This window comes from Lupinus angustifolius, chromosome LG06, assembly GCF_001865875.1.
Source record: "Lupinus angustifolius cultivar Tanjil chromosome LG06, LupAngTanjil_v1.0, whole genome shotgun sequence".
Classification (NCBI taxonomy): domain Eukaryota; kingdom Viridiplantae; phylum Streptophyta; class Magnoliopsida; order Fabales; family Fabaceae; genus Lupinus; species Lupinus angustifolius.
In genome coordinates, this window is record NC_032014.1 from 5,630,907 (window position 1) to 5,642,208 (window position 11,302).

At 37.7% G+C, this 11,302-nt stretch overlaps 2 long non-coding RNA genes across 2 annotated transcripts; both read left to right on the forward strand.

Annotated features, from left to right (window-relative positions):
• On the forward strand, positions 2,799-3,335 carry LOC109349256. Its single transcript, XR_002107939.1, has 4 exons — positions 2,799-2,870; positions 2,955-3,028; positions 3,108-3,165; positions 3,260-3,335. It is a non-coding gene; the product is annotated as an uncharacterized LOC109349256 (long non-coding RNA).
• On the forward strand, positions 3,736-5,422 carry LOC109349254. The gene is made up of 4 exons (XR_002107937.1): positions 3,736-3,881; positions 4,018-4,096; positions 4,203-4,273; positions 5,295-5,422. It is a non-coding gene; the product is annotated as an uncharacterized LOC109349254 (long non-coding RNA).

The window sequence follows — 11,302 nt, forward strand, 5'->3', positions numbered from 1 at the left end:
ATAGCAGGGAGGACAGTCAGGGGAATGTAGAAGTTCTGGTGAAATGGAAGGATCTTCCCACACATGAGAATTCTTGGGAATCAGCAGCCTCAATACAAGACAAATTCCCTGATTTCCCACTTGAGGACAAGTTGGTAGTTGAAGAGGGGGGTATTGATAGGGTTAGGAAGAATAAGCCTATAATTACAAATGTATATAGAAGAGGAAAGAGGAAAGTTTGGCTAAATGAATAAGCAAAACTCCTTCTTTGCCTTAGGTAGTTATTTCGGTTAGGCTTTAAAGGCTATAAATAGATGGGTGGTTGAGTAGTTAGTTAGTTAGAGAATTAATCATTTCTGATTTAGGAAATCAGAGTAACCTCTAGGATTCAGGAATCCTAGTTCATGTTCATCATCTTCTTGTAACTACTTTCTTCTATCAATAATAAACTTCATAGAACCCTTACAGAATCCTATTGATTCTGTGTTAAGGGTAATTCTTTTTCCTATCATCTTCTAAATTCTAATTCTTAGATACCAGTGTCTAACACATTATCTCTGTAGTTTCTCAATTCTCGATTTGTTTGATGATATTGGAATAGGGCTGAAATCTTGCTCAAGAAAGTAGTCAAGTTTCTAACTCTTGTCTATAGAGTTTTCTTTTGTTTTATGCGATGCTATTCTTCCAAATGAGGCGTAGTTCCAAAATATTGTTATTCATAGTGACTCATGGTTAAAGCATAAGAAACTTTCTTTTCATTTTCTATCAGTCTAGTGTTTTCTGGAAACTTAAATCAAGGTTTAAGCTGGCAAGGATTGTTGTTGCTTGTGTTTGTACCTTTATGAAATGATGTGTTCTAATGCTGCTTCAAATGCGAGGCATAACTTTAGATTTTGGCTAATAAGTGGAGTTGCATTAAACCCAAGTTGACATGGACATACTAAAAGACAAATCCAGAATATCTTTAACAAATTGGTGAATTGAAGAATAACAAGTCAAGGAACAACAACCTAGTTACATCTTGATTGGTTGATATCCAAGGGAATCTATGCCAATGTGATTTACTGAAGTGCTACACCCGAGGACCCAGAATCTTTCAATTAAGGATAGATCTCATGCTTTACAGTAAAGGTATCATTTACTCAATACTTTGCATAGCTAAAGGTTTATGGGAAGAATTGGGGAACAATTCAGGGCTGTTGTTGCTTGGGTGCGCATCTGCTGTCCCACAATGAATATCACTTCATGCGTCATGCCTTGTGATTGGTTAAAAAAATATATAGTTAAAATTTAATTTTTAAGTGTTTTTCTGGCCAATCATAGCTTATGGCACATGGAGTGACACTTATTATGGGACATAAGATGTGCTCCCTTGTTGGTTGTGCTTGGGGCAACAATACCTCGATTTATTACTTCTTGCACTAAATAATGCTGATTTATGAAATAGTATGCTAATGCAGCTTCAAATGTGTGGCATAACTTTTGATTTTGCCTAATAATGGAGTTGCATTAACCCAAGTTGACCATTAAAATCAAATTAACTAGTCAGTTTCTATAAGGATATATTAGGCATAGGCTTTGTTTAATTATCTTATAAATAAGGAGAAGGGACAAGGGAGCTAGAAAGGAGGAAGACAAATGGAAAATGTAATATTAGTGTGTTGTATTGAGTACAAGATAGAGGTCCAATTTATAGGACATGGACATACTAAAAGACAAAAATCCTAAATATCTTTAACAAAATTGGTGCCTTGAAAAATAACAAGTCAAGTCAATTTGAGATGTTTCTTTGCCAAACGGTCAAATGAGAGCGACACTTGTTGGAAGGAAATGAATTAGTTCCTTAGGAATACATTTGGTAGTACCAACAAGAAACTTAGATAATATTATCAAGCACATCAATTGTAGATGTTGCCATTACAAACCTGCAAGTCCAATGAATGCCCAATGGAGTGAAATATTATTTCCACCATGGAGTGGTGGTGTGTCTTCTGGAAGAAGCCCGAGAAACTTGAAAGAGAAAAGGGACCGGGTTCAATGGTTGACGTGAAGTAGACACTTAGGTAGAGATCTGCCTAATGTTTTGAACATTGGAATATATGAATAAGCACACCTCAACCGTTTTGAACTATCTATGACACTTAATCATGGCTGAAAAGTCTCCTAATTTGATCAGGTGCTTAGGTTGGGAGGTATATGTTTTTCTTTTTTATAAATAAAATAATTTTCTCTTGTTTTACATTGCATTTTGGTTTAAATTAACTTTTTAGAGGTGCACTATTAATTAAAATGTGGAGGATAGTTACCAGGGCAGTGTGGAAAGCTTATCATAGAATGTACTTAACCATTTTCCGCAAGTTCATTACTATCTGGTCCAATTATTATAAACAAAAAAGGTCAATATTTTTTGGTCTCAAATATAAGCAAACTTAGCTACCTTTACATATTCTAATATCATTTTTAATTGAATTTTTTCCCTTATGCCCAGGTGATATCTCATGGTCAATTTCCATCAGAAATGTACTGCATATGACACTTATTATGTGGTATAACATTAGCTTTCTTGAGACAGATACAATACATGGAAAATGGCTTGGTTGAGGTTTACATTAGAAATTGCAGAACAGAACACTGGGGAGCTTCCTAATGTTGCTGCAGTTTGAACGTAAATAAAAACTAAAATGAGGTATTGTATTTTAGGATTGGTATCATCTTTTTGCGGGTAAGGTTGCGTACAATGATGTTCACGGTATCATCTTACTTAGTTACTGATGCTTTTTCTAGCAGTCTGAACCGAGATAGTGGCTTGTTGTTTTGTAGGAGTCTATGGTGCATTTGTCCTTGCTTGCTAGGACAACAATAATGAAGAATTTCAAGTATATGTAAAATAGGTGAGTGTTTACAAGTTATGTAATTACTGATTTCTTTTGTTTATTAAACTTACTTTATCATAATATTCATATTATTGTTGGTAGGAACATGATTCCCTGAAGAAATGCTTGAACAATATTATGCTAGTCTTCATTGTAAAGTCATTCCCAAGCCAAAGGTCCATGCTTCTCTTGTTTCTCTTTGGACCTGGTTTTAATCTTGCTTGATATTTTATGGATTAAATTACTTGATTTCAGGGATACTACTTTTATACAGAGACAACAAATCCTGATGTCTGGTTTTGAAACCAGTGAGGTAAGAAAAATCTTGGGCAAGGTTGCGTACAATGATGTTAATGGTATCATCTTATTGAGTTACTGATACTTTTTCAACTTTTATCTCAAAGCAGTAGGAGTCTATGGTGCCTTTGTCCTTGCTTGCTATGACAACAACAATGAAGAATTTTAAGGTATATGTAAAATAGGTGAGCGTTTACATGTTATGTAATTACCGATTTCTTTTGTTTATTAAACTTACTTTCTCGTAATATTCATGTTATGGTTAGTAGGAATAGGATTCTCTGAAGAAATGCATGAACAATAATCATTCTAAAGTGATTCCCAAGCCAAAAGACCATGCCTCTGTTGCCTGATTTGAATCTTGCTTGATATTTTACGGATTAATTTACTTGATTTTAGGGATATTATAGATATGTAGAGACAACCAATCCTGATGTCTGGTTTGAAACCAGTGAGGTAAGAAAAATCTTGGGTAAGGTTGGGTAATATACTCCATCTGGTCTAATTATAGTAAAAAATGGATGTTTTTTATTAAATGAAAGAAATTAATTTTCTTAACGTGTATGAAATCAATTATAATACACACATCAGAACATTTATTATCAAGTAATATTTCATTTTGTTCACTGTAGCAATTGATTTTATTTCATGCAGGTGTGGGAGGTGAAAGCTGCAGACCTGACCATTAACCCCGTTTACCATGTTGCAAATGGCGTAGTAAATCTGAATAAGGTATTAGAAACAATGAATTGGTTATGAACTGCTACAGTTTTCATTTCAATTTGGAATCTTTCTGTTACCATTGTTTAATTTGTACCAATGGTTGATTGTACCTTTTTTTGTCGTGGTGCTTTTATTGGCGATAAAGAGCATTTTCACTTCGGTTTCTGCGTTTACTTCGTCTGCGACGTGACAAAACTCTGAAAGAGGTCTAATTGTCTGAGCAGGTAAGTAAAATCTTCAATATTTGATTAATTACAAAACATAGAAGATGCAAATAGTAACATGGGAATGTAAAACTTAATTATATGGTCATGTTTGACTCACTTTCAGGTTGCTGACATGTATAATGCTCAAAAACATAATAATGTGAACAACGGAGATGATAGTGAAGATGATTGAGGGTAAATCCTTGATTCATTTTATGCTATTAAACCTAAAATTTTGGCATTGTTTGCTGGTAATCCCATTTGAGTTGATGTGTAGATGCAAATTCTTTTCCTTATGCATAGGTCAGGGAGCATATCTGCTTATTCAATCAACATAACAGGAAATTTGGTTTGTAGGATTAAGCTCATGGAGGGTCCAAACAATATGCATTTGTTCTTAAAACCCAATGTTGTATTTCGACCATTTTTTGAGACACCTACCTAGTGCTGCAAAAATAAACAGTTCCTTCTAACATGGTATTGCAATTAAGGATGCTTGTGTTGGCAAATAACACTGCTTAATAGTTGCATGTGCACATAGCATCTCAATTTTAGAGCTAATTTGTCAAATAATTACATGGTACGTGTCTTGAACTGTATACTCCATTTTTCAAATTGTAAAATAATGCATTGAGCCTTTTTCTAAGGCTGTGTTTGTCATAATCAGAGCTAAAGGCTTTACAAGCTAGTCAGTGGCTTATAAGCTGATAAGCTATTTAAGGAGTTTACAAGTCCGCCTTGCTTGTTTGCAATTTGGGATGTCCCTTTGCCAAACATCAGGTGATAGTTTATTTTTAGTCATAAGTTGGTTGACTAGGTTATGATCTCTTAAATAATGTTATCAATCACATTAATTGTAGATGTAATGCCCAATGGAATAAATATTATTTCCACTATGAGAAACTTGAAAGGAAAAAGGGATTGGGTTCAATGATTGTCGTGAAGTAGACACTTAGGTAGAGATCTGCCTAATGTATTGAACAATGGGGGTATAGGAATAGCCCACCTCAACCGTTTTCACTCTGAACCCAATGTTGGATTCCCTTTTGCAAAACTTGAAATAGCCTTGTTTGCTTTGAATTTATTATTCTGTTCTTTAATCATGGGCCTGGGCTGAGTGTTTAAAACACTTTCGGTGATGTTAACTGAACTTGTTCTTGTTCCGCTTATTAGTTCATGTTCATTGTTTAGGATTGTGACATAGCGTGTTTTGTAGGACTTGTTGTTGCTGTCCCTAGCAAGGATGCATAGCTAGCTGGATGATAGTTGGACTTGTGGTGGTGATTTTATATTTTCATCACACATGATCTTTGTTCTCACGTATCAGAAATATGGCACACAAAGGTAAATTGGCTCATAAGATTCTCTTACGCATGTTTGGCTGACCTTTGACAAATATTTAAGTTTCCCAGGAGATTTTACTACAGCAATATCATTTGTTCTGGTGGGAGTCTCATGCATTGAGCCGCTCTTTTAAACATTGTTTATTTTGGTTGTCCATTTATTTTATAAGTTGTCGTTTTTGTCATATTTTGCCATGCTGTGTTTAAATTTCCATTTTTGACTTATTGTGATTATATTCATAAATGACTGCAAATGTATAAAGCAGCTTGCATGGCTTCTTGTTGTGATTCAAAGTCTTCTGATTATAGCATCCCGCAAACATTACATGGTTGACGTAGTTGTTGCCTCGTAAGCAACATTTTCTGAGTTGTAATGAGCAAATTGTGATTCATTATCTTTTTTGATTTTATTGATTTATTGTTTTGATCTTAACAAGTATACTGTTAATTTGGTGGTATTTTTTGTTGACAAGAAATTACCAGGTAAGCACATTTAAATGCAATTATGTATCTTACTGAAGTACTGATACTTTAAACTTTTAAACTGAGATATTGGCATGATGTTTTGTAGGAGCCTATGGTGCCTTTCTCCTTGCTTGCTATGACAACAATAATGAAGAATTTCGTAGTATATGTAACATAGGTGAGTTTTTACATGTTAAGTCGTTACTGGTTTATTTTTTCTTTTAAAATCATTTTCTCATAATATTCATGTTATGTTGGGTTGGAACAATGATCTGTCAGTCCTCGTTCTAAAGTGATTCCCAAGCCAGCTCTCGTCTAAGCTCTTCAATACTTGATTAATTAGAAAACATAGATGATGCAAATAGTAATATGGGAATGTAAAACATATTTCTTTGGGAATGTTTGACTCACTTTCAGGTTGCTGACATGTATAATGCTAAAAATACATAATAAAATTGAACAATGGAGATGACAATGAAGATGATTGAGGATAAATCTTTGATTCATTTATCATGTTAAGCATAAAATTTTAGCGTTGTTTGCTGATAATCCCACTTGAGTTTATGTATATTCTTTTCCCTATGCATAGTCAGGGAGCATAACTGTTTATTTAATCAACATATCAGGAAATTTGGCTTGTAATGCGGAGTAAGCTCATGGAGGTTCCAAACAGTATGCATTTGTTCATAAAACCAATGTGTTTCGACCATTTTTTGGGACACCTACCAAGTACTGCTTGTAATCTTATAAATAAACGTTTTCTTCTAACATGGTACTGCAGTTAAGGCTGCTTGTGTTGGCAAATAATACTCTGCTTAACAGTTGCATGTGTTCATAGCAACTCAATTTTAGAGCTAAGTTGTCAAATCATTACATGGTACATGTCTTGAACTATATATTTGTTTTTCAAATTGTAAAATAATGCATTGGGCTCTTTTCTAAGGCCATGTTTGTCATAATCAGAGCTGAAGGCTTTATAAGCTAGTCAGTGGCTTTATAAGCTAGTCACTGGCTTATAAGCTATTTAAGGAGTTGCTTGTTGGGAGTCTGCTCTTTCCCATGCTTGTCTTTGTTAGCGACCGAACCATCTCGAAAGCACTAGGACTAGCTCGGTCTCAATCTCCTCATTATTTGAAGCAAAGGAAAGCTATTCAATTGAAGCTAAAAGCCTTTCGACTCAACCCCCGACTTACCTAATGACTTTACCTTCTTTGTCCCAACCTTTCTTCAATGATTGTTCCATTGGTAGATTCCATTGAAGAAAGAAAGATCTTTTTGAAAAATTTAGAATAATAGATTTCCGCTCACCTTGTGTACCTACCTATTCCTCGAGCTGATTAAGGTCTTGAAGAGCCTAGGTCCTTCGCTTCAGGGCCTGTCCCTTGAGTACTCAATATCTGCTTACTTCAGTGCCTTCTTGCTTCGAGAAGACCCCTTCTTCCTCTTACTAAGCTTTTTTTTCCTAAGGAAAGAGGGCCCCAAGCTGATTCGTATAATGCTCAAAACAAACGTTTTCTTCTAACTATTGTAGTTAAGGCTGCTTTTGTTGGCAAATAATACCTGCTTAATTGTTCCACATGCCCATTGCATCTCAATTTTAGAGCTAATTTGTCAAATTTTTACATGGTACGTATCTTGAACTTATTTCGTTTTTCAATTTGTAAAATAATGCACTAGGCCTTTTTCTAAGGCTCTGTTTGTCATATTCAGAGCTAAGACTTATAAGCTAGTCAGTGGCTTATAAGCTTGATAAGCCGTTTAAGGAGCTTATAAGCTTGATAAGCCGTTTAAGGAGCTTATAAGTCGGCTTTGCTTGTTGGCAAGATGTTTCTTTGCCAAATGTCAACTGAGTTTATTTTTTGGTCAAATAAGTTAAATAACTCCTTCCCCAAAAGGGGTCAAATGTTCAACTCCTGAGTGACACTTGCCGGAAGGAAATGGATTTGTTCTTTAGGAATACCTTTGGTAGTACCAACAAAAAAAACTTAGATAATGTTATCAAGCATGCCATTACAAACTTGCAAGTCTAACGAATGCCCAATGGAGTGGTGGCGTGTCTTCTGGAAGCCTGAGAAACTTGAAAGAGACAAGGGACTGGTTTCAATTGTTTAACATTACAAATATCCTTTTTCTTTTTATGGACACAGTATAATTAGTTTTTTATACCAAAACTGAGCACGCTTCCTTTGTTTGTTGAGTCTATGATTTTAGCTACCATGATAGATATCATTGAGATACATTAGTCAATAACTCAAAATTATCTGCTAAATATTCCCGCGCTCTTAATAGAATCATAAACAGGTTGAGTCGGGGCACATACAGAAAAAAAGGCTTTAGTGAATTAGTATTAGAATGTAATAGAGAAGAAATGATGTCTCAAAAAAACATAAGATTATACTTGAATAATCATAGCTTCCCTAAGAAAAGCTTAATATAATCATACATCACACCAGTAATAGATCCTGATTCTGATTTATGGGGTCCTCCTAACCCGACAAGCAGAGCTCAAAGTCCTCCAACCCCAACAACTCCAAACCCAATCACCATTTTTCTCTTAATTGTTGTTGTGATCTTATATAGATCAATCTTACTCTTTCTCACACAACAAAGGCACTCACACACACACATATCACTTGCTAGACTATAGCATCTTAGTTGCATTACAATTTCAATGACCCTTTTCTCTTCACACTAAATAAAGAAGAATGTGAAGAGGGAAAAATGCCTAGGAGAAATACTTCACTTCAGCCAGAGTTAATCCTGGATGGATAACTTATGTTCTAGAACAAAACAAACCACTCTGTACATATGGTGGCAGATCAGTCCTAACCTTAATAAACCTATGGACTTGTAAATATACAAAGTGAAGGGAAAAAAAACCAAGTAGGTAAATAAATCTGACTTAGTAGCAGTAGTAGTAGTCACTAGTCAGTGTTCTCTGACTCTTCCACAGTTAGTAGGAGTGCTACTATTTTCTTTGTTGTTGTTGTTAACAAAGGAATCTTGGTGTATAAGCTGTGTTGGTGAAGGAATGTGATAGGATGAGGGGGAAACCACCCATCACTAGGGTGTATCATAGGAGGCCACGTGGCAGCCATGTGGCAGTGTGAGGGGGCTATTGTAACTGCCATAGCAGTGTAGGAGTAAGGGGGGAAAAGTATAAATAGGGGATTGGGGGAATCATTGTATTCATCTTTTGAGAATTGAGTAGAGGAGAGGGGTTAATTCAGGGAATTAATCTTGTAACGTGTAATTGATTCGGGGAATCAATTAGGGTTCATCTTGTAATCTTCTCCATTCTTCAAGCAATAAACGAGGTATTAGTATTCGGAATCGAATTGATTCCGAATCGATTGTGAAATTCCTTCTTCTTTTTGGTAATTCTGTGCCGGTGTTATCACTGGTATCAGAGCACCGATTCCGGTGCCCTGAAAGCCGCTGCCGATTCACCGTAAATTCATGAAGACTCGAAGTATGTCACGTTCCGGAGATGATTGGGAACAAGAAAGGGAAGAGATGAGAATTAGGTTGGAATTTGCGGAATCCCTAGTGAAGAAGCATGAGGAGCAAATGGTAGAGATGTCGGCGAAGATGGAGCGTTATGGCTTCAACGCCGACGCGGAACACGGCGGCGACGCCGCCAGTTCAGTTCACGGTGGTATTTGCCAAGACAATGGTGAGAGAAGAAGCAGGGAACCACGCACCAGTGAGAATCGCGGAGGAGAAGATTTCCGTAACCTAGGATTCCGTCGCGGTGGTGAGGTTCAAGGCAGAGAAGAGCTTAAGGGAGAGATTCGCGACGAAAACGAATTCCGTGGAGGAGCTTATGGCGGAAATGAATCCCGTGCCGGTGTTCTGGACGGAACGAATTTCGCAGAGGTGTGCTTCACGAGGGAGACGAATTCCGTGGAGGAGCGTGCGACGGAAATGACTTCAACGCCGGAGTTCTTGACGGAAATGCATTCCATGGGGGCGTTCCAGGCAGGAATGAGCTCGGAAGGGGGGTTCATGGCAGAAACGAAGTATGGGGAGGGGCTCCGGGCAGAGATGGTTTCCGTACCGGTGTTCACGGCGGGAACGAGCCTCGGGGAGGAACTCCATTGGGCAGAAACGAAGCTAGAAGGGAAAATTAGTAGGGAAAGGATTTTGTAAGGGGGGGGAATGAGTTCGGGGGAGAAATTCAAGGAGGAAGGGATTTTATAAGAGAGGATAACCCTTTTAGGCGGGAAACATGGAGAAAATTGGAGATTCCAATCTTTTCCTGACGACGCGTATGGATGGACTCACCGACTAGAGAGGTATTTCCAGTTGAAAGAACTTACCGAGGGGGAGAAAATGCAGGCCACAGTAATGGCACTTGAAGGAAAGGCTTTGAGTTGGTATCACTGGTGGGAAAAATGCAACTCGAGCCCGAATTGGGAAGGATTCAAGATTGCGGTGGTTCGAAGGTTCCAACCTTCAATGATTCAGAATCCATTTGAACAGTTACTAACCCTCAAACAAACCGGGTCCGTTGAGGAATTTGTGGAAGATTTTGAGAAGTATGTGGGGGCATTGAGAAGCATCGATCCAGAATTTACTAGGGGAATATTCTTGAATGGATTGAAAGAAGAGCTTCGTGCCGAGGTGAAGTTGTATGAGTTACAATCTTTATCTGATGTGATCCAGAAGGTGCTATTGATTGAGCAGAAGAATGCCATTTTGAGTAAGAGGGGCTCGTTTGGGTATGCAAGCCGGACGGGAGGGAACCAGAGGGTAAACCCCTATTCCAGAACAGTAACGGTGGAATCGAAACCGATAGGGGAAGGGAAGCAGAACAACTTTGGGGGAAGTAACACAGTTGGACACTCTGCCCCGAGACCTATCAGTGAGGTTCGGCCAAGAGGGGAAGAGTTCAAGCATTTGACCAGTGCTGAGGTGAGGGAAAGGCGTGAAAAGGGGCTATGTTTTCGTTGTGATGAGCCTTTTACTAGAGATCATCTGTGCAAAAATAGGCAATTCAGAATGCTTATTTTGGAGGAAGAGGAGGATGATGAGGACGGTCTAGGGGAAGATAGTACAGACGTATCGGGGGTACATGATCTGAGGTTGTCATTGTGCTCTATGTTGGGGTTCACTACAACCCGTTCATGGAAGTAGAAGGGATGTTAAAGGGAAGAAAGGTAGTCGTCCTCATTGACTGTGGGGCTTCTCACAACTTCATAGCTCATGAGGTGGTGCAGGAGTTGAGACTATTGGTTCAGAATACTCCCTCTTATATGGTGGAGGTAGGAGATGGGCGTAAGGTGAAATGTAGGGGGAAGTGCGCGCACTTGTCTTTCCAGATACAGAATCTGGAAGTGACCCAAGACTTTTACCTCTTCAGTCTCAAAGGGGTTGATCTGGTGTTGGGTTTGGAGTGGCTATCGGGATTGGG